Source organism: Delphinapterus leucas, chromosome 17, assembly GCF_059928025.1.
Source record: "Delphinapterus leucas isolate spDelLeu-1000000601 "Yukka" chromosome 17, BTC_Dleu_Yukka2, whole genome shotgun sequence".
Lineage (NCBI taxonomy): Eukaryota > Metazoa > Chordata > Mammalia > Artiodactyla > Monodontidae > Delphinapterus > Delphinapterus leucas.
This window is the reverse complement of record NC_143145.1, coordinates 48,902,670-48,927,141: the sequence shown is the minus strand read 5'-3', so window position 1 is coordinate 48,927,141 and position 24,472 is coordinate 48,902,670. Positions and strand designations below refer to the sequence as shown.

The 24,472-nt window shown below is 40.3% G+C and overlaps 2 long non-coding RNA genes across 3 annotated transcripts in view; one reads left to right on the top strand and one right to left on the bottom strand.

Annotated features, from left to right (window-relative positions):
- Nucleotides 1-710: 710 nt before the first annotated feature.
- Nucleotides 711-22,226, bottom strand: LOC149746975 (uncharacterized). 2 transcript variants are annotated; one of them, XR_016388386.1, is made up of 6 exons: nucleotides 21,998-22,226; nucleotides 20,875-21,062; nucleotides 13,848-18,593; nucleotides 13,727-13,765; nucleotides 13,034-13,149; nucleotides 711-2,038 (listed from the first exon to the last, which is right to left on the bottom strand). It is a non-coding gene; the product is annotated as an uncharacterized LOC149746975 (long non-coding RNA). The 2 variants fall into 2 exon arrangements; XR_016388387.1 differs by lacking the exon at nucleotides 13,727-13,765.
- LOC149746974 (uncharacterized) overlaps nucleotides 2,283-24,472 on the top strand; it is a 29,442-nt gene continuing 7,252 nt past the window's right edge. Inside the window, exons 1-3 of the long non-coding RNA XR_016388385.1 lie at nucleotides 2,283-3,115; nucleotides 3,459-3,603; nucleotides 4,550-23,203. This is a non-coding gene — a long non-coding RNA (uncharacterized LOC149746974). The remainder of the gene's footprint in view (nucleotides 3,116-3,458; nucleotides 3,604-4,549; nucleotides 23,204-24,472) is intronic.

The window sequence follows — 24,472 nt, the reverse complement described above, 5'->3', positions numbered from 1 at the left end:
AGGGCCACTCTTGAACCGCACCTTCAAACCCAGGCACCACTGTGCTATCATGTAGACATCTATATCGGTCCCCTCAGACACATCCCTTACTGAGTTGCTGAGTACTAGGGGAGAGGGTGTTGCCATATTGATGGGAAGACCGTAAGAACGAAGGGGGGGCGGTGATGAAGTGCTAATGAGACTGGAGGGCTGAGGAGATGGTGTCCCAGGAGGCTGGGTTGATGTGAGCCTAGACTTGGTACCCAGAACCCGGTTCTGAGTCTCCTGATCACTCTGCCTCAGTATTTGGCCTTGTTCTAATCGACATAAAAGTATTAGACAGCTAGAGTTCAGTGTGGTTGAAATAGGCAGTATAAATGGGGCCCAAGAGGGGTTGCCAAGGTGGGCGGGGCTCTTAACCAATTTATATTAGATTATTTTTTTCCAAAACTTGAAAGACATTTCCATGAAAGCCTCAGAAGTGACAGACTGCAAGAAATGTTTTCTCTGTTGTGGAAGGGAGAGATGGAGAGGATCATGATTGCAATTACTTTCGGGTTCTACTGTTTTCCCTGGGAATGGTGAAGAGACTTCCTCATGTGCTGCAGCCCTAGGCTCTAGGGATTGCTTTTGCAGCCAGTGTCCCTTCTCTAGGGACTCATAGAGATGATGCGCCAAGGCTGTGTTTTGGACGTCAAGTAGATTAAAAGGTCTTCAGCCAGAAACTGGGAGAGACATGAGAGAGGGAAATTCTGGCAGGAGACTGTGCACAGCAGAAGTGACTGATCAGTTCTGATTTTCTTTGCAGCAGCAGTGGCTCCCGCTTCTCATCCTACACCTGGTCACTACCATGTCCTGTACCGCGGGTGTGGAGAAACGCAGTTGGGCTGGCATGGGGAGACATACTGCCTGGTTGGTGGCTACCGGCTCTACGGGGATGTTCCTTTGGCCACGCCAGCTAAGGTAGAAGCAGAGAAGCCAGTCCCCAGACGTGCTCCGAAGAGAAAGCACTCTCTGGAATGGTCGGACGAAGACCTGGGTTGCCCCAGACCCAAAATCCGGCGATTGGAGCTTTCAAGCAGCACAGGAATACAAGGTGCTTTGATTGTCAAGCAGGGTGGCCCAACCTCTGGGCACATCGCCTCTGCAAGAGCCACAGTAAACGAATGTCCCATATTTGCTTTTTCAAGGTGGCAGCAGGGAGTCCCCTCCTAAAGAAGGTTCTCTCTCATTGCCACACTATCCAAGGTTGCCACACATGTTCCTTCCTGTGGGCCTCATCAGGCTAAGGGCAGAGCTGTCTCTTTGCTTCTCTGAGTCGCACCATATGGTCTTAGTGACACCTCTTCACCCTGTTGACCATGTTTTTCACGGGGGCTGCTGCTGAGACTTTATCTCATCCTTTCATGGTGGAGAGAGAGAGGATTCTAATGAATTTTACTTCCAGGGGAGAGGGGAGTGTTATGATTATGTTGTCATTTTCTATTATGTCCTTTTGTCATGAATTTATTTTCAATTTCATGTTAAAATGGGCCCACCATCCCCACTTTGTGAGGTCATTCAGCACCCTCATTTTGCACCTTCAACATCTCTCTCAGTACCACTTGGAAATGTTTGAAATGGCATGAGCTTGTCCTCACATTCCTATCAGCTGTAAATCCGGAGCCCCACCATGAACCTAACCATTGAGCAGAACACCTCTCCACTACCTGTGTAACACTGGGTAGGCCCCTTAATCTCTTGGTCTTTTTAAGTCCATAGTTATACAAATGTGAAGGTGCTATGAATTTATATTTGGGGCAGGACAAGGTAGAGGAGAGTGTGTCTTTGCTTTTGTTCTTCCAAACTGGAATGTCTTCCCTCTCTTCCCCATGGAAGATGCTCCTTTGGCCTCGCCAGCCAAGGTGGAAGCAGAGAAGCCAGTCCCCAGACGTGCTCCGAAGAGAAAGCACTCTCTGGAAATGCCGGACGAAGACCTGGGTTGCTCCAGACCCAAAATCCGGCAATTGTAGCATGGTGGCAGGAGGCGGACCCCACAGAATCTTGCAGGTGAGTCATCCTGAAGAGAAGGCAATGGTTTAAATGCCTAAGGCAGCGAATGCCTCTTCCTGCACTGACACCCCCCGCCCCCCACTGCCCACTGCCACAGATTAGAACCTGCATCGTTTTGTCTGAGCCTTCCCCAGCCAGGAGCCTCCTTCTATACTAAATGGCCATAAGCCAGGAGCCTCAGAAACTGAGGTTTGTAATGAGAGTCTGCCCTGAACATCCCAGGGCTGAAGCTGGCCTGGAAGAAACCCTGACGTTCCTCTGCTTAATCCTCAGGGGCCCCTTTGTGAGCTGAAGAAAGAAAAGTCTAGAAAAAACGGATACCTGGGAGGGGAAGATGGCGGAAGAGTAAGACGCGGAGATCACCTTCCTCCCCACAGATACACCAGAAATACATCTACACGTGGAACAACTCCTACAGAACACCTACTGAACGCTGGCAGAAGACCTCAGACCTCCCAAAAGGCAAGAAACTCCCCACATACCTGGGTAGGGCCAAAGAAAAAAAGAAAAAACAGAGACAAAAGAATAGGGACGGGACCTGCACCAGTGGGAGGGAGCTGTGAAGGAGGAAAGGATTCCACACACTAGGAAGCCCCTTCGCGGGAGGAGAGTGCGCGTGGCGGAGGGGGGAAGCTTAGGAGCCGCGGAGGAGAGCACAGCCACAGGGGTGCGGAGGGAAAGCGGAGAGATTCCCGCACAGAGGATAGGTGCCAACTGGCACTCACCAGCCCGAGAGGTTTGTCTGCTCAGCCGCGGGGGTGGGCGGGGCTGCAAGCTGAGGATCGGGCTTTAGTCGGAGCGCAGGGAGAGGACTGGGGTTGGTGGCGTGAACATAGCCTGAAGGGGTTAGTGCACCACGGCTAGCCGGGAGGGAGTCCGGGAAAAGAGCTGGAGCTGCCGAAGAGGCAAGAGACATTTTCTTCCCTCTTTGTTTCCTACTGCGCGAGGAGAGGGGATTAAGAGCGCTGCTTAAAGGAGCTCCAGAGACGGGCGCGAGTCGTGGCTAAAAGCGCGGACCCCAGAGACGGGCATGACACGCTAAGGCTGCTGCTGCCGCCACCAAGAAGGCTGTGTGCGAGCACAGGTCACTATCCACACCCCGCTTCCGCGGAGCCTGTGCAGCCCGCCACTGCCAGGTTCCCGGGATCCAGGGACAACTTCCCCGGGAGAACGCGCGGTGAGCCTCAGGCTGGTGCAAAGTCACGCCGGCCCGTGGCGCCGCAGGCTCGCCCCGCACTCCGTGCCCCTCCCTCCCCCCGGCCTGAGTGAGCCAGAGCCCCCGAATCAGCGGCTCCTTTAACCCCGTCTTGTCTGAGTGAAAAACAGACGCCCTCCAGCGACCTACACGCAGAGGCGGGGCCAAATCCAAAGCTGAGCCCCTGGGAGCGGTGCAAACAAAGAACAGAAAGGGAAATCTCTCCCAGCAGCCTCAGAAGCAGCGGATTAAAGCTCCACAATCAACTTGATGTACCCTGCATCTGTGCAATACATGAATAGACAACGAATCATCCCAAATTGAGGAGGTGGACTTTGAGAGCAAGATTTATCATTTTTTCCCCTTTACCTCTTTTTGTGAGTGTGTATGTGTATGCTTCTCTGTGAGATTTTGCCTGTATAGCTTTGCTTCCACCATTTGTTCTAGGGTTCTGTTTTTTAAAAAATTTTTTTCTTAATAATTATTTTTATTTTAATAACTTTATTTTATATTACTTTATCTTCTTTCTTTCTTTCTCTCTTTCTCTCTTTCTTTCTTTCTTTCTTTCTTTCTTTCCTTCCTTCCTTCCTTCCTTCCTTCCTTCCTTCCTTCTTTCCTTCCCTCATTTAGACAAAGAATCATCCCAAATTGAGGAGGTGGACTTTGAGAGCAAGATTTATGATTTTTTCCCCCTATTCCTCTTTTTGTGAGTTTGTAAGTGTATGCTTCTGTATGAGATTTTGTCTGTATAGCTTTGCTTCCACCATTTATCCAAAGGTTCTATCCGTTCGTTTTTTTTTCTTAATAAGTAATTTTTAATTTAATAACTTTATTATATTTTATTTTACTTTATCTTCTTTCTTTCTTTCCTTTTTCCTTCCTTCCCTCCTCCCTTCCTTCCTTCCTCCCACCGTCCCTCCCTCCCTCCATCCTTTCTTTCTTTCCTTCTTTCCTTCTTTTCTTCTTTCTTTCTTCCTTCCTTCCTTCCTTAAATTAAATTCAATATAGATATTTAAATTTAAGGTAAAGCTAAATTATAATTTGAAATTATATGTGGAGTTTTATTTCCTAAAGAATATTTTGGAAATTTCAACTCCTATTTTAACTTATATTTTCAGAGAAGGTATTTGGTCCAAATGAAGAATATCTTCAATTATCGTTCTTCTATTGCAAGCAAAAAAAGATTTATACTTCTTTTCATGAAATATGGTTGTTTGACAACAGAAGGATAAATATTTTATATTTTTAGAAACAACAGTCAGGCTACTGATATTCTTAATGAGTTTTAATAAATCTGAATGCTTCTTATCATCTACTCTTTAGCTGGTACCTGAGGAGTTGTATACCTCCGGGAAGATATGTGCTCCAGACCCGTAAATATGCAGTTCACAGAGCCCACCACCAGAGGACAATAATGAAGTAAAATCTTGAAACCATGTAGTGAAAATAGTGGGAGTTTAAATAAAAGCAACATTTCACACTATGCTTTTCTGACCAATGTTATATCTAATAACCTAATGGATTATATGTACATGGATTCTGAAAAGTCAGCAGCACACTTCGCTGGTCAATTTCTATGATAAGGGGAACGGAATTTGAGTGTAGAAAAACAGTATACTTACATCTTAAAATTCCACCCCTACAGAATCTACTCACTATTGAAAACTGGTAAGAATAATAGCTTTCTGTGTCTCAGTGACCAGTTAACATTTTCAAGAGTAGAATTTATCTTCCTATGATGCTCAAATACACAGGGAAAATGCATATCTAGGACAATGGATAAACTCTATATGACATGAGAAAAGAGTTATTCAAACGGAAAAAGTATAAGATCTACAAGGCACAGTTTTATATGCATTAGTGTGGATATATACGTAAAGAAGCTCTAAGAAACATAAAAATCACTTCCAGGAAGTAATTTTAGGTAGAAGAGAATTAACATGGATGAGGAAGAAAAGAGAGTTGGTTTTAAAATAGTTTCATTTACTTGTTTTTTTGTTTGTTTATTTATTTGGTCTTTGGAATATAAGAAAACAGTGGCTTTCAGATCAGTATCCCAGTGGAACAAAGGGACCGAGGTCTATCCTGGAGCCCGGCCATTGTTTGACTATCTTGTAATAATCCTGGTGAAATACAACCAAATCATTTGAACTATAAGCATCCTCTCTGACAATAAACTTAAGACACCAACATTATATATTAAAGAAAGTAAAGAGAGAATACTGTTTTCTTTAGAGAGAAAATACAGATCCTGGCCCAAATCAATAATGTCAGCAAACCTCATGGGTATAGAATATTCTGCCGCCTATCATTTAGAACATGCCTCTAGAAGAGGGAAACTGGGCGATAATTTCCCCAGATTTTATATTTAATTCAAATATTTTAGATAAGAGGCATCTCTAGTAAAACATTGTATTATTGATTCTTTCCAATATGATAGCTCACAGGAGTTCCTCTTTCCTTCTCAAATACATATGGGGAAATGGAGGTGGGTGGGGGTTAGAGGAAGTATCTAAATAGAGCATAATAATCAACAGTTTGTTTTTTAAAAATAGAAATTTCTATTCAAATTGTTTCCAGAGACAGAAACACACAGAGACAACTCCATGTGACAAGAGTGAAAGAGACCAGAGTGATGCAGATGCAAATCAAAAAACTGCCAACACCAGTGATTGATGGCCACCACCAGAATCTGGTTAAGACAAAGAAGGATCCTCCCCTTGAGGCGTCAGAAAGAACATGGTCCTCTCAACACTTCGAGTTTGAACTTCTGGCCTCTAGAGCTGTGATAAAATAAATTTCTGTTCTTTTAAGCTAACAAGTTTGTGGTATCTTGTTATGGTAGCCCTAGAGATGACAGTATTTGATTCCTGAGCTGGCAACTGTATGTTGATTATGTAATGACTATTCCAAGATAATCAACAGACACAAAGATAAAGGCAAAACTGAGACTAAGCCCAGTTCTTTTTATTCCCAGAATAATAAATGATTTTTTAATTAATTTAGATCTCTTTGTCTAACCCCTCTGCTTTTCAGAAGAGTATGTGGGACCAATCAAGTATTAATATGTTATACTTTCATTTTAATTCATCTCAAATTATTTCTAATTCCCCTTACGAGTTCTTACTTGACCCATGAATTATTTAGGAATATATTCTTTAATTTCCATTTGTGATTTTCAACAAATTTCTTTCTGTTAACGATTTCTTATTGCATTCTGTTGTCATCTGAGAGCACTCTTCGTATGGTTTATATCCTTTAAAATGTACTGAAATTTGTTTTATGCTCTAGCATATAGTATATCCATGTGCATTTGAAAAGAATGTATATTCTGATGCTGTTGGGTGGAAGGTTTTATAGATGGCTGTTAGGTCTACTTGATTGATAACGCTGTTCAAGGTTTTTATTTTCTTGTTGATTTTCTGTCTGTTCTGCTATTGAAAGAAGGGTTTTAAAGTATACGACTATTATTGTAGAACTGTCTGTCTCTCTTTTCTGTTGTGTTGATTTTGCTTCATTGTATTTTGAAGTCCTGTTGTTACGTGCATATAGGTTTATAATTATTATGCATTCTAGATGGAATAATCATTTTATCATTTTAAAATGTCTTTGTCTCTGGTAAAAATTTTCGTCTTAAAATGTAATTTTTTTCTGATATTTTCTTAGCCACTCCGGTTTTGTTGTTGTTGTTTTGTTTTGTTTTTACTGTTATGGTATATCTATTCCAACCCTTTTACACTTCACCTATATATTTTCTTTTTTTTTTTTTAACATCTTTATTGGGGTATAATTGCTTTACAAAGGTGTTTTAGTTTCCGCTTTATAACAAAGTGAATCAGTTACACACATACATATGTTCCCATATCTCTTCCCGCTTGCGTCTCCCTCCCTCCCACCCTCCCTATCCCACCCCTCCAGGCGGTCACAAAGCACGGAGCTGATATCTCTGTGCTATGCGGCTGCTTCCACTAGTTACCTACCTTACGTTTGTTAGTGTATATATGTCTATGCCTCTCTCGCGCTTTGTCACAGCTTAACCTTCCCCCTCCCCATATCCTCAAGTTCGTTCTCTAGTAGGTCTCTGTCTTTATTCCTGTCTTACCCCCAGGTTCTTCATGACATTTTTTTTCTTAAATTCCATATATATGTGTTAGCATGCGGTATTTGTCTTTCTCTTTCTGAGTGACTTCACTCTGTATGACAGACTCTAGGTCTATCCACCTCATTACAAATAGCTCAATTTCGTTTCTTTTTATGGCTGAGTAATATTCCATTGTATATATGTGCCACATCTTCTTTATTCATTCATCCGATGATGGACACTTAGGTTGTTTCCATCTCCTGGCTATTGTAAATAGAGGTGCAATGAACATTTTGGTACATGACTCTTTTTGAATTATGGTTTTCTCTGGGTGTATGCCCATGAGTGGGATTGCTGGGTCATATGGTAGTTCTATTTGTAGTTTTTTAAGGAATCTCCATACTGTTCTCCACAGTGGCTGTACCAATTCACATTCCCACCTGCAGTGCAAGAGTGTTCCCTTTTCTCCACACCCTCTCCAGCATTTATTGTTTCTAGATTTTTTGATGATGGCCATTCTGCCTGGTGTGAGATGTGTAATACCAAGAATGAACTGCAATGTAGACTATGTAATGTAAACAGATGTAAACTATGGACTCTGAATGATTATGATGTGTTAGTGTATGTTAAACAGGTGTAATAAATAAACCACTCTGGTCGGGGGATGCTGATAATAGGGGAGCCTATGCATGTGCAGGGGCAGTGAGTATAAGGGAAATTCCTGTAACTTCCCCATAACTTTGCTGTGAACCTCAAACTGCTCTTTTAAAAAGTATAAATAAATAATAAAAGAGAAATCATATCCTTCAAGAACAACGAAGTGGGGGAAGAAGGGGTATGTCTCCGTCAGAGAATTATTAGCACTGCCTTCCCTTCTACTTAGGGCTCTAAGGCATTAGGGCCATATGCTACAAACAACATTCAAACCAAAATAACAAATGAAAGATTACCACTACTAAGATGAGAAAATGGATCTGTTGAGATGCGGCAGGGTGCTGAATATATCTACTTCCTTTCCCTGATGGTTCAAAACACTGCTAACTCCCTGCCACATCCTGGTAGAAAGGCTGGATTCACACACTTTCCAAACCGTAAAATCTAGAAATACATATTCCAACAGAACCTTAACTAGATATAAAATTACTCTACAATCAAGCAAATTGGAGGTAGTATGGAATTCATTTTAAATTGGCTTTTGGCTGAATATAAAAATCAGCAGTTTAAAGGCCCAGAATAATTTTCAGCAACTAAGGCTTACGCATAACTTAAGAAACTCATTAGCTTCTTAAATTCTTAAATTTTCAGAGCCTGTGAAAGCAGTATAGCCTGGCTATATATTTCAACCAACACTCAAAGCACGTAACACCAGGTAGCATCAGAAAATTTTCTAAGAAATTGATAAAATGCCTCAGCTGCCTGCTGGAGCAGAGGGAGGAAACAGAGCAGAAAAAAACAAAAGACAAATACAACCAATAACAAAAGCAGTCATCTCACAAACTTTTAGCTGAAGGCCTCCCTCCAGACTCTTGCATGATTTCCTCCTTTGCCTGATTCCTTTTAGATGTAAACATTTATATGGTGATCCTACGGTAAAGATTTATGTGAGTCACCACTTTGTTCTATATGTCAAACAACCTAGTGCCTTCCACATATTCTTCTCCTGTAACTCAGAGCAGAACAAGACAGGAAACCTGTACTCTCTCAGAGACAAGACTCTGCCAACATAGGCCAACTTCCTGAGAAGATGAGGGTTCCCATCTTTTTAATTTGCTGGTAAATTATTGTAAAGGCAGACTTATTTTGTTCTTTGTTTGTTTTGACGGGACACCTAAGTCAGCTTGAAATTACCTTTGATTTCAAACTCAAGACTAAACTTTATCAGACAGAACAGGAATCTGCCCAGTTCTGCCACTTGCTAACCAGGTAACATTGGGAAAGTAACAGTAACTGAGTGTTTGCTACTAAAGCACCGTTCAAACTGCTTTACTTAGATTCATCCATTTAATCCTCAAAAAGACCCTTTGAGGGGAGACCCAAGGAGACAAAGTAACTGTGTGAGAGAACAAGTAACCCACTCAAGATCACAGAGCTGGTAAGACAAAGAACTAGGATTAAACCAAGGTAACCTTTTTGCCAGAGCCTGTACTCTTAACCACTTTACTGGTGGGTTTAAAATTTTTTTAATGTAACCCACTGTAAGAAATATGTTCTACAGGGCTTCCCTGGTGGCGCAGTGGTTGAGAGTCTGCCTGCCGATGCAGGGCACACGGGTTCGTGCCCTGGTCCGGGAAGATCCGACATGCCGCGGAGCCGGCTAGGCCCGTGAGCCATGGCCGCTGAGCCTGCGCGTCCGGAGCCTGTGCTCCGCAACGGGAGAGGCCACAACTGTGAGAGGCCCGTGTACCGCAAGAAAAAAAAAAAAAACAATAACACATAACATTTATTGGACATTTACCATACAGTAGGCATTGTGCTGAGTGCTTTACCTGCTAACTCATTTCCTTGTTGAGAAACCAAGGCTCCAAAAGATCAGAGAGTGTCAAAACTAGGTGTGCCTGACTTCAAAGGTCATGCTCTCAACCACTTGACTACATAGTTAGGTACTAGATGTGTGTACAGTTAGTGGTTTGCAACTTCTCCCCAGCAAGTACTCCTTTTTCTCTTTCCCCGCAAGAACCATATTTTGAAAAATTCTGTATGTTAACTTTTTTCATTAATCAAAGATAATTGTAACAGCTGATAGCTTTGAGCTAACCTCTTTGCCTCTTTGGATTTATATAGTTCCAGCCAAATAATGCAGCTTAATATTTTATTTAACATATTTTGGCATCATTTTGGGATACTGAAGCATAACCCACTTTGTAGATGCCTAGGAGTTCAGAGAAGAAGGAAATCAATGGGGATGGGTGGAGCAGTCAGAAGAAATAGGGTCTGACTTCAGTCTCAAAGAAGCACAAATTTCACATAGACTAGAGAAGAGAAAAGATCATGAATGAGAAGTGAGAACAAGTACATGTAGGAATGAGACATAGGGAGCTTGTTAGGAGAACTGGACAAAAGAAATTAAAGAAGAATAAATAAAACATTGAGGCTTTGAAAGATAGGTAAATAAGGTTAAATTTAACCAGACAGGAAAATGCAGAAGCTGGAAAATTTCTGAGCAGGAGCCCTTGGGCTTGGGGAGATTAATCGGCTAGAACAAAGAGCATGAAAGGAGGAAGTGAGAGACTGGCAATTGTAATTCACCTTCCAGGAGGGAAATTGGTGGCTGGGAGGCATAGAAAGGGGTAGAGACTAACTTTTCACTATACCCCTTTTGATTCTTCTAAATTTTATACAATGTACATGTATGAACTAATGTCATATATAGATACACATATGTAATATATATAATGTATAAGTAACATATAGAAGCAGACATGTATGTACGACTATCATTACTGACCCAAAATACCATATAATAAAACTACACATCTACTTTTAGCACACTTAAGAATTAAGGATAAACCACTCCTCAGTTGTACTCTGCACCCCGCAACGCCTGCCCTGAGTAGAGCAACTTCAGCAATTTTCTCATTGGTTTAAAAAATTGATCCTTTAGTCTCTGTCTACCTACCTCATCCTAAGCATCAACTCCAGGCTGGGCTGGTGCCCAAGCAATTATATACTGCTCTTACATGTTTGCCCAACTCGAACGAGAACCTACTTCAGAACTGACTCAGAAATCTCACAGGATGTTGCCATTCACCCCCAGGATCAATGATCAGTAAGAGAGTTATAAGGTCTATACCTCCTGACCCAGCTCAAGGTCCTGACTCAGACAACGCCTGCTAGCTGGCCTCATCCCCACATGAGGAGCCCCTCATACCCTAGGCTCCACTTCATCACCAGTGTATTGGCATCAATATTTATCTTTTCAAAGGAAATTGTTTACCTCATAAATCAATAGGTATCCTGTTGTTATCAGTTGTTTTGTTTTTAAGAGCTAATTAATGAAATAACTTCATCAACGATTTTGTGGGAAGATGTTGAACCTTTGTACTTTCTGAATAATCTATGTTTTATTTGTAGTGTTAGAAAGCTCAGCAGTGAAAGCAAGTACCCCATACTGCCCAGGCACACAACCTGCTGCATTAGCGCTCTGAGCAGTAACTGAGACAAATGGACGACTACAGAATTATTCTAATGTTTTGAGGTTTAGGGAGAGTTGCATTAGAAAACAATTCCTTCATCATACTGTGACTTCATTACATTCAAAGCCATAGTGGCTAGCTCTTATAGTTTAGAAGTTATACATGAAGATGACATAAATAAATACAAGATACAGCAGGCAGAGGAGAGAGATAATAAACCAAAACTGACTGACACAGCTAGATCCTAAAAGCCAGCTTGGTTACTCTTTGAACATGTTGCCAATTTTCATGTGTAAGATAACACGCTATATTGTATGAATGAAAGTGTTACATCTAATTATTTGATCTGCCTGTCTTATGTTAGTTACTGGAGAAATATTTATTGAGCTCCACAACAGATGAGTAATTTTAGAAACCATGTTAGTAGGGAAACATCCAAGAGTGGAATAAGTGCTAAGCCTCTAAAAACTGTTCTCTCTTTTCTTAAAACTCCTGGAAGGCAGGAAATACCCTGTGTTTTTCTATATGTGCCTTGTGCAGTGCTCACCCTCAAATGACACTAAACTAGAACAAAGAAAACCTTAAAGAAGAGCCATGATTCAAAACTAAAATTAATTAGTATGTCACAGTTCATAAAGTACTTCCCTTACGGATGAGGAAAGCAAGTTTCAGTAAGGATAAGCAATGCAGGTACGAAAATAGAGACTGGGGTTAAAACCAAACATGATCTTGTTAACGTGTTTTTATATGTGTGATTAAGGCCAAGCCTTTGCCCATCTACCCACAAATTATAGGTAAGATGTTACAAACTCATATTATGGAACCTGACTCTTAAAACATTTTATTGCCCAGAGTGTAGTGAGGTACACACTTCATTCAGCATGCTATTGCTTCTTTGCAACATACACACCCACCAGTTGTCCTGGTGGGACGTGGTTCTCATTCTTGGATTTTGTAGCCCTCTCTAAAATGTACCAAAAACTCTCTGGAAACAACGAAAAATGATTCTCTCCTTTGAACTGACCTTCAGATCACCTCTTTCTGTAAGTTTTTCTCAATCATTTACACTCTACAAAATAATAGTGATTAAATTCCTCGTTCACTAACTCTCTGGTAACTTCCATACTTCAGCATGAATATAATTGAACCTTTTTACTGTGTTTCTGTTAAATATTTGCGTGCATAAACATATGTACACTCTGCTACGTCTCCAATGATAGCTTCTTAATAACTGAGATATTTCAGGCATTTAATTCAGATGTATGCACCATTTGAGTACTCACTAAATAAAAATATATACAATGCTTTTATTCTAATAAGTTCATTACCTCATCACAAAGCAAATATAAAGAAAGCTGCAAATTTATGATATTCGGCTCTAACTTTTACATGTATAGGTCCTGGTTTTACTGTGATTCTAGGATACTATATCGTGTACCTCATTAATAAGAGCCCTCTGATAAACCTGAAATAAACCATCTGGTTTACTTCCAGTTCTATCACCTTTTACTTGTAATACTTGAAGCTAGTCAATCTACTCTTAGACTTAGTTTTCCCATCTTTAAAATGGGAATTGTTGGGGAGAACACTTACCACCATCCCCTCATTCCACGTATTTTCTTCCAGGAGGAGTTCTTTCACTGGAATAACGTACCCAGGCTCTCGCTGTACCATCCACTCCCCTTCCTTCATCAGGCCAGTACTCCTTCCTAGGGGAAGAGAAGTATCTTACCTGACTTGTAGGTTTGGTAACATAGTAGCTTATCTTTTTTCTTCCCTTTCTTTTTGGAATCTTCCTGTCTTTATAATATCATTTATTAGCCCCATCATATCTCAATAGAGATAATAATTACAACACAAGCTTGTCTTAATGATATTGTATTTGGTAGAATGTAAAACATTTTTATGTGTGAGAAGTTAGTATTTCAATTTTAATACTTCTTTCATCTATTTATTTCATAATAAGTTTTTAAAGAAGATTGATATATTCATTCAATCAGATGACTAAGTTTTCACTAAATCTACTAAAAGGAATAAACTTAATACCTAATTATGCTTGAAATCAAATATCTTCCATCCAACATATTCAGTTGTACATGGTTTCTTTAATAATACTTTAATTTTCTAAATAGGTGAAAGAATATATTACTTCTACTTAGACTACAGTCTAAGAGTTTAGAGATACAGTTTAGACTCAGAGAGTTATCAGAATATTGGCTGCAAAGATTTTTTAAAATCCTGTACTTTTGTCATAATAGATGTCATAATATTATTATTACTATTTACCTTTGTGAACTATAATGATTTTTAAACATGAACGTGTAACTTTGAAAACACAAAAACTTGAAATGAGCACACTAGAGAATTCTGCATGCTTTTCACCCAAGAATTGCAGTCTTCTACTGACCATAACATCCTTCCACAGTCTAAGGTGATAGTAGGTGTATTATTATCACTTTCATTGTCCTAGGCACTGTTGAACAAAACAGATACGGTCCATGTCTGCATAGAGATCACATTTGAAACAACAGCATGGCTACACAGTTTTTAAGTCATTTTTCACTATTCATAACCCAGCCTTGACAATCATAAAGTTGATAATTCTCACTTAGACTAAAATTGGCAAGGCCCACATATTTTACTTTGAGAAAGAAAACTAATACTTATTGGGTATAATCTTATGCACATTATCCTATTTAATTCTCCTAACACCCTTAAGAAAAGTATTATTTTCACTATTTAATAGTTGAAGGAAATGAGACTCACTGAGATTACAAAATACCAAAGAGGTCATGCACATAGATTAATGAAGAAGGAGACCTTTAACTCTATTGGGTGCCGAAGCCCCATATTTTTCTGCTAGAATCAGATCAGTTAATGCCAATTATATTCCAATTCCAAGTTGTTATTATAATAAGGAAGATTTCTAAACGATAAAAATGATGTATATAAAGACTTAAATCATCATGATGTATATAAAGACTTTAGTCATCACTTTTGTAGACAGCAGTGTAGAGCTTATTTATTCTGTAGATAGCAATGTAGAGCTTTTGTCCCATACTACACACCAAAGAGCCATTCTCATCATAGACAGTCAATAAATGCCGAATTAAAATGTTCATATGTAAAAGAAAAAGCAAATTATAGCCAATGGAGTTAGTTCCATAAAGTTTAAATTATTCCTAACAGACACTATTATTAAAGAGACACATCAACACTTTAAGATTGCTAGACTGAACTCCTTTAAAAGATATCCTTGCTCACGTATAAAATAACTCTTCATATAAAAGTGTGTTGAGTGGTGCCAAATCATTCACACTCCATCTCTCAGTACTCTATTACTTCATGAGAACAGCTGAACTGATTCAGAATACAGCAACATAATTTCCTTTGTTCAATTGCTGGCTATGCCTCTGAATAGCTGTGGGACCTTACACAACTAATTAACATCTCTGTGCCTCAGTTTCTACATCTGCGAAGTTAGAGTCATAAGAGCATCTATTGCACAGTGTTGGTGTCCTAAGTGAGTGACTCTATGGAAATTGCTTAGAAGAGTCCCTGACACGTAGCAAGCATTATATAAGTGTTAGGTTGTTTTTTTAAAAAATTAATAAATTTATTTATTTATTGGCTGCATTGTGTCTTCGTTGCTGTGCGCGGTCTTTCTCTAGTTGCGGCGAGCAGGCACTACTCTTTGTTGTGGTGTGTGGGCTTCTCATTGCGGTGGCTTCTCTTTGCTGTGGAGCACAGGTACTAGGCACGTGGGCTGCAGTAGTTGTGGCACGTGGGCTCAGTAGTTGTGGCTTGCAGGCTCTAGAGAGCTGGCTCAGTAGTTGTAGTGCACGAGCTTAGTTGCTCCACAGCATATGGAATCTTCCCGCACCAGGGCTTGAACCCGTGCCCCCTGCATTCGCAGGCGGATTCTTAACCTATAAGTCTTAGTTATTATTGCTGTTGTCGATATTGTTGTTGTTGTTGCTGTTTTAGAAATTCAGTACCTCATGTCCATATCCCCATAATCCACAAAGGACTTGAAGGGGGATATTATGGCCAACCAGAATCTCTTCCTCAGGAGTTCTGGGCTATGAAAAAGAACCTACACCATAGCTAAGTCCCTAGAGAAGTTAGAGGAGCCAGTTCTTTAACTGAAATGCAGACAGTGAGGGCTCCATAGAGCATTCATAATAACTGCTCTATGAATCTGCCAATGTCCTCTATCCAAAGACCACCAGGAACACATCTGCAGTTCTATAAATCTGGGTTTACTGACTCATTGCAAGCAGGAGTTATGTGTACCATGAAGAATCAGGACATCTCAGTAAGAGGATGTTAGAAATAATTTATCATAGGATTTGGACTTCTTGTAGGTGATTCTGAGGAGCATTCAAGGAAACGGGTATCTTCCCTGCATTGGATGCTGTCTGGAAGCAGGAGTGATTCTCTGATCAGGTATCTTAATTTATATCTAGACAGTGAGAATAATGAAATTGAGATAAAGCTATAATTGGTAAAGAAGAAGCAGGCACTTATTATTAGCCAGGAAAGGGCAATGTTTGCTCATTTTTGTGGTTTGAACAATGTTTTTACCTCTGTCTGTTCAAACATGATAATGAAGTGGTCTTATTTTTTCTTGCTCCACTACAGTGACAAAATAGTCCTGTCTGACGTTGATGTTCTATGAAAGTGTTTATATTGAACAGGAGAATGCCACAGATTCATTGGGAGTGCCAGGCCAGCTCCCAGCTAATAAGGGCTGCTTTTCTCTTTCTTAAACTAGATAAGAATGTTTTGCTTGAAGGGCAGAGCTGGCCAGGAAAATAACTATTATTATTATTATTTACATAGATTGACAGGTTTATAACTTATAAAGTTCTTTTATATTCACTGTATAACTTGAGTCTCTCAGAACAATCCTGGGAGACAGGTAGGCTAGAAGGCCTCCACATCGCACAACTCTAGGGGGCCCATTCATAACGTATTCCACGTGAATGGCACCTCCCCAGTGTGAACAGTGTCCTTGGCAGGAGTTGTGCAACAAGGTTTCCCTGGCAGGGCAGACATTTCTATTCCTTTTTACAATTATAAAAATTAAGTCAAAGAAGCTTCCTGAGTGTTCCTTAGTTCCCAATAAACCTTAGAGTTCTCTCTGGCAACCTGTTCAGCTGCTGACATTGGACCCCTGCTTCAATCATGTTTCCGATTCCAAATTGCACCAGCCGGCGCTGTTATGACCTAGACCAGTGGTCCCCAACCTTTTTGGCACCAGGGACCGGTTTTGTGAAACACAATTTTTCCCCGGACTGGGTGGGGGGATGGCGAGCGATGGGGAGCGATGGGGAGCAGCAGATGAAGCTCCGCTCGCTTGCCAGCCGCTCACCTCCTGCTGTGCGGCCTAGTTCCTAACAGGCTGCACACCGGTACCAGTCTGCGGCCCGGGGGTTGGTGACTCCTGACCTACACTATACTGGCTACTACAATAAGAAAAGCTCTGCCTTCTTCTACAACTTGGTCTATACTTGCCCAAAAAAGGATACTAAAAAGGGTACTGAACTTATAATCTCTTTCATATAGCCACTGCCTAAAGCAGAAAAAAAAAAAAAAAAGTGTGGCTTTGTCTGTGTGTGTGTGTGTGTGTATTGCCTAAAAAATATATCTTAGTATATTTTGCTTACAAGCTAGGAGTGACAGCTGGAGAAAATGATTTTGAGTTCTGAAGACATTTGAAAAAGCAAAATATCCTGCTTAATTCAGGAGCTAAAATTTTTAAATGCAGACTGAGCTACTGCTAACATACCTTTCCACACTCTTGGAAACCTGCCAATTAAAATGTCAAAAGAAAATGGAATTTCCCATGAAATGTCCATTAATAATAAATTTTTGTCCATCACTGTCTTTTTGTAGCTGGGAAATTCCCTCTTGCTACTAAATTCCTCTCCTGAGACATCATATAAAGTGAAACTGAAAATGTAATACCCTAGTGACACAGCAAGCAGTTCCCAGAAAGAATATGAGCTTTAATTCAAATAGATTTGTGCAGGAATCATGTCTCTGTAGTTTAAAAACTCTATGACTTTGGGCAGTTTGCCTTACCTCTCTTCATTAAATTACCATGCAGGCTTCTTTCTCCTAATTTCTGAGTGTGCCCTGGACTTCCCTACCAGAACATTTATCACACTCTACTGTAATTGTATGCTTAGGTTCTATCTCCCTTAGAACACTAAAAGCATTTTAAGGACAGAGACCATGTGTCTTTTGTTATCCCTGTATTTCCAGCACCTAGCATTATGGCACATAATATTTGTTAAATTTATTTGCTGTCTTAGGGGAGGTGAACTGGAGATCTGAAGAATCAGGAAGCCTTACTTCTCCTTTACATACCTTTTTATAATTCTTGTGGTTCTTTGTTATGGCAGTGCCTGGAAACGAATACACCCAGGTACAACTTTTTAAAACTTTTTATTTGGAGATAATAATAGACTCACAGGAAGTTGTAAAAATAATACAGAGTGGTCCCACATATCCTTCACCCATTTTCCCCCAATGGTTACCAGATGCTTTTAGACCAAAAAATAGAAAAAATTAGAATATGAGATGTTTTTAATTCTTGCATTTGTACTTTTTTAAGGGGTTTATTTTTCAACTTTTCTGTCTTGTTTCTAATTTTAAAGACTATGAGATATATCCCCTCTTTTTTTGGATTTCCTTCCCATTTAGGTCACCACAGAGCATTGAGTAGAGTTCCTTGAGCTATATACAGTAGGTTCTCATTAGTTACCTATTTTATACATAGTAGCAATAGTGTATATCTGTCAATCCCAATCTCCCAATTCATCCCACCCACCCCCCCACTTCCTGCCTTGGTGTTCATACGTTTGTTCTCTACGTCTGTGTCTCTATTTCTGCTTTGCAAATAAGATCATCTATACAATTTTTCTAGATTCCACATATAAACGTTAGTATATGATATTTGTTTTTCTCTTTCCGACTTACTTCACTCTTTATGATAGTCTCTGGCTCCATCCACGTCTCTACAAATGACCCAATTTCATTCCTTTTTATGGCTGAATAATATTCCATTGCATATATATACCACATCTTTATCCATTCCTCTGTCGATGGACATTATATGTATACATATAGCTGATTCACTTTGCTGTACAGCAGAAATTAACACAACATTGTAAAGCAACTATACTCCAATAAAAATTAATTTTTAAAAAAATTAGAAAAATAAATAAATATAAAGAACTTACAGGAATAAAAGGCATTGAAGTTAAAAAAACAAGCAAAACAAAAAAACAGACTATGAGAGATTTCAAGCATGCCATTTCAAGCTACCATGTCCCTAAAATAGCACATGCAGATATAAATAACCTTTATCCTCAGTAAATGGAAAATATGACTTAATATGATTCTACAGAATTTTGAATAGATGAATTCAACATATAGGTGTGAGGCTTGTTTTTAAGCCTAATTTGCATAATTATTCTCATGTTTTTTGTTTCTCATTTAGTTGATGTAGTTTAGCATTAGTATTATTTAGGTTTTCTGTCATTAGCCATTCATTATGGGCATTAATTAAACAATGTACATATCACTAAGAATACATAGTTTTAGCTCTATAATGGTGAAACTATCATGAAAGCTAAAGGTTTGATGTTGTGATAAGCAAATTGAAGCCAGATATTTAGAAAGTCTGCAATAAAAAGAATCTTAGCATTTAAATGACTTTAAAAGCACTGAAATACAGGAATCAGCAGATCAACATTATACTATCTATCTCGAAAAGAAATGCAAGAAGGTGTGTGGAGAAACAGCACTCTCATTTGTCTGCAGAAAAAGAAAACTGGAACAACCTCAGTGAAGGTCAATTCAACAATACAAACGAACATAACTCTTTTGTCCAGCAGTTCAGTTTCTAATATGGATACACTTGCACATGTATGAAATGACATATATGATTACTTATTGCAGCATAATTTGTAATAGTAAATATGTGGAAACAAGCTAAGTGTCCACCAATGAGGGGTAAATTATGGCATATCCATCATTAAAAAAAAAAAAGATGAGAAAGCTTTATATGCATTTGTATGGAAAGATATCCGAAATAGATTACTAAGTGAAAGACAAGCAAGGTGAACAGGTATATACTGTAATACTAATTAAATAAAAGTAAGAGACATAATATACACCCACATATATTATTTTTGTATTTAAACCTATTAACGTTTTATTGAAGTATAACATATATATACACAGAAAAGTGCACATTGTGTAGCCTCAAAGAATTTTCATAACTGAACATACCCATGTAACTGGCACCAAGAGTCTAGGTCCTAGATCAAGAAACAGAATATTTCTATCACCCCAGAGGCCTCATCCTGTCCCTTCTACTCACTATGACCACTCTACAAGAGCAGACATTATCCTGATTTCTAAAAGCATAGGCTAGTTTTGCTTACTTTTGTACTTAATAGGAATTGACTCATAAAATGTATACTCTTCTGTGTCTGGCTTTTTCATCCAGTATTGTATTTGTGCAATTCATCATATTGTACACTGCTCAATATCATTGCTGTTTAGTATTCCACTGTGTAAATGGGCCACAAATCATTTACTCATTCTACTATGTATGGGTATTTGGGTAATTTCCAGTTTGAAGCTATTATAAATAGCACTACTATGAACTTTCTAATATATGCATATGCATGTCCATATACCTAGGCAAGGAATTGCTGAGGATCCTCATAACTGCAATTTTAATACTATTGCCATACAGTTTGCAAAATTGATTGTACCAATTGACACTCCCACCAGCAATGTACAAGAGCTCCAATTGTTACAAAACCTCACCCACACTTGCTATATTCTGTCCTTTTAATTTTAGTTATTCTTGTATTTGTGTAGTGATATTGCACTGTGGTTTTAACTTGTAGTTCTCTAATGACTGATGATGTCGAGCACCTTTTCACATTCATGTACTATTTGCTATTTAGATATACCCTTGTGTGAAGTATCTAGGTCTTTTGCCTAATTTTCTATTGAATTATCTGTCTGTTACACTTTTAAATTCTGAACCATGTGAATACTAATTTTTAAAAATTTTAAAGTAATGTAATTAAAAATATACATAAATTTCAGAGTGCTCTATGCTGCATGTTCTCTCCTTCGAGGTTTATAATACACGAGTATTTCAGAAGCTCTAAAAAGTCTTAGAATTTTCACCACACAACAGTTGGAGAAACGCTGTTTCCATTCTTGCCTAATTTTTAGTTTTCATGGAATTAATAATTGCTTCCGTTTTTTACTTGCTTATATTTTTTAAGTTCTCTCTCGAATTTTATCACGTATTTCATTAGATCTATCAAACATCTATCAATATAACTACCCAAATACTCAAAATTAGTAATCTAAATAAATTCAATTACACTAACCAGTCTTTCTTCTTGGAGTCTGCCATCTTCCTTCTCCGGTGAAAACGATTGCTCTCTAATTCTGCCACATATCTTTCACCCTGGCATTTCCCTTCACATTCTCCTGGTCCTTTTTTCTGGATCCCATGTCTTTCTCTTTCTTGTCTTGCTCTCATGTTTTGTTGGAGCACAACCTCTAGTAACTTGCCCTAAAAAAAAAAGAAAAAAAAAAAGGTGGATGGATGGATGGAAAATAAATGTTTTCATCCTTGTATATGTGAAAATGTTTTTATTCTACTCTTACACTTGATGGATAGTTTGACTACAGGATTCTAGGTTGGAAGTTATTGTCTTACAAAACTTGAAATTTCACTGTAGTGTTTTAGCATAAAAGTTATTGTTGAGAAACCCAATGCCATTCTAATTCCCATCCGTTTATTCCTGCTTCTTCCCTCTAAAAACTTTTAAAATCCTCTCTACTCTTCGTGTTCTGATCTTTTTAATGGCGTGCTTTAACATAGGTCCTTCTTCATTCACTGTGGGTAGCTGGTGGGTCCTTTAACTATGAACATCTTTGTCTTTTGGTCCTGGAAGAAATTCTTGAATTATTATTTTGATCATTTCCTCCCTTCTTAATTTTTGTTCTCTTTCTCTAGAATTCTTAGTTTGTAAACTGACTGGATGAATGAATGAATGGGAAAAGTTTTCTGAGCACTTTTTGTAGCAAAAAGCTTATTAAGGAATGAACCACAGATTATCAGACCATATCTTTAGAGCTAAGTATTTTATTTTAAATTATCAAATTTTAAAACACACTCTTTCATTACAGCTTCCATTTATTGTGAAATGTAACACTGCTACTCTCATTTCAGGCAATACAAAAATACAGGAAGCACTGATTTTCTGTAGGCAGAAATCCCTGATTGAGGTCAGGCATTCCCTATTACTTTTGCTTTAGAATTCATTAAATGCCTAGCATGGACTTGGTATTGTGTATAATATTTGCACCACACTTTGCAAAATAATCATTTCTGGTGTAGAAAAGTGTTTGTTTAAGGTAAAAAGATCTTTGCAGTCTCTTCTGAGTGGCATTAAACACCGCATTCTTCCCAGATCTATAAGAAAGTAATGTTTGCAGTCTTACCTGGAATCAAGGGAGGGACTCTCTCAAGGTTACTTTTCAATCTGTGTCTGTAATTATGCATGTCAGGAGAGAAAAAAAAAGTCAGAAAAATAGGTCCCTAGTAGAGAAGCACCCAACAGGAACTAAACATCTGAAGGTTTAGACAGGATTAAACTCTGACAGGGCTTATCAGCCACCCCCACACGACTAATGTAGTCGGAAGTGAGGTTAGATTGGAGTCCAGATAAGCAAGTGAATCTACAACCCTACCTGACTCACCGGGCTGAGAAGTGCGGAGCCCTAGTAAGTCACCACTGCACGTCCTCAAAGGGCTTTCCGCGCAGGCGCGGAGTCAGGAAATGGCAGCTGCCACACCCACCCCACTACCTCTGTCTGGTGTTTGGTGACTCCCGGAAGACGCGCCGATGGGACCACGGGAGATTCCTCCTGGGTGGGAGGGTCCGCTGACTGGGTGTGAAGCTGGGAAGAGGAAATTTCCCCAAAAGAAAACCTTTCCAACCTAGTGGGTTGGGTGGAGAGAAGACAAATTGAGCGCCCCTGGCTCACTTCCCCACTCCCAAGCCCCCGCCCGAGCCCTGCCGGTGTGGCACACGTCATCTGGGCGCCACAAGGCAGAGATCTCGGGCCTCAGGCCGAGGCCGGAGCCTTGCTGGGAGGATCGCGGGCCAGTGGCCTCATCCCCGCCTCGGCATCCGCCGCTGACGTCGCCTGAGAAGTCTGGGGATGGTGGAGCTCTGACAGGCGGGCTCCGGTGGCAGGCAGCGCCTGGGAGGGCCAGGTCGGAGAGAGGAAGCTTCTCCCCTGTGCGCCCCGCCGCCGCAGAGTTGACCAGTCTCTAGAAGAGAAGAGTCCGCTCCGGCTCCGGATAAGCAGTGGCTTGGCGTGGGCTGCGCGGAGAATGGACGGCCTCGTGACCTCATGTCCGGCAGGCTGTAGGGCCTGCCGACCCGGCTCGCGCAGGGGGTGGAGCCGGGGGAGCGGCGGGCACTTCCGGAATCGACCAGCTGCCTGAGTGCCCGCGCCACCCGCTACCATGAATGAGGAGGCCATCTGCAGCGTCCTGCCCACCATCCCGTACCACAAGCTCGCCGACTTGCGCTACCTGAGCCGCGGCGCGTCCGGCACCGTGTCTTCTGCCCGCCACGCAGACTGGCGCGTTAAGGTGGCCGTGAAACACGTGCACATTCACACCCCGCTGCTCGACAGGTAGGGCGCCCTGGCGGCTCCACCTCGGAGCCCGGAAATGTGCGTTCCCCACCCCACTGGCTCTAATCCCGTGCAAGCGGGCTTTGAAGCCCAAGCGATGGTGACCCTTTAGGATCGGCCGCACACCTCGTCACCTCTAGGCAGCCGTTCAACGCTTGGGCTAACATGGTGGGGAGAGCAGGCTTCTCTGGAGATGCAGCAATCACGCTTCTTTTCACTGCCCTCTCCTTTTTTTCTTACTCCTGGGCCTCCTTTCTCCGGACACCAAAAATCAGCAATCACAGCCCAACTCTAAACGTCCTCTTTATTGAAATTGGGTTCTGTTTGCTTTGTTTTTCCCTTTTTTTTTTTTTGAAGTCGAATTCTAGGGCTGCAGTGCCCAATAGGTAGCTCTTAGCCACAGGTGGCTATTACTTTTTTTTTTAAGTGGCTATTAGAAAATTTCAAATTGTATATGTGGTTCACATTATATTTTTATTGAACAGCACTGCTGTAGAGTCTGGGACGTTTTGGTTTGGGCTTTTTGTTGTTTTTGGTTTACACATGTAGGCATGAAAGTTTAGATATCAAACTCAATTAAGTTTCTCCTCTTACCGTCACAGGGAAGGAAGCCTGTCTCTAGAGGAAACTTGTATTATTTTTGCTAACAATAAACGGAAATCAGAAAGCTGTTAAATGACCAAAACTTTTGAATGTCTCTCCCATCCTGGAACAAGTTTAGTGCAATGTCCAGATTTCAAGGGAAGGCTAGATTAGTTCCTGTTTCCAGAAAAACCTTTCAACCATATATATTAATCAGTGAGTCTAGTCACTAGCCTTGTGTATTTTCCTTCCAATAGGAATTTAACTAGGCCCTGCATTCAATTCTTAGTGAGTTAACATCCATGATTGCAACATTCTCCTCTCCTCCCCCTAGATCTAAAGTGAAAATACATCATGCTAGATGCCTGATTAGCCAGAGGCTGTGAGTATCCAACAGGAGATAAATTCCTCAGCTTCAGCCCTGCTAATGGTATTGACTTTCATCTGCCTGTGGCTTTTACTTGCTCTCTTGCGATCAGGCTTGGATGGACTAGATCTCACAGTAAGTTTGAGACACCTCTAGAAATTGTTCCCGCTTTTTGTGTACCATAATCCTGATTTAGTGATATACAGGGTATATTTACCCTGGGTCTTGAATTCTGTGGAGCAATTACTGGGAAATTATGTGTATGTAGTCAACTTTGAAGGGTGGTGGTTGATTAGAGAGGGTAGATGTATTTTAGAATC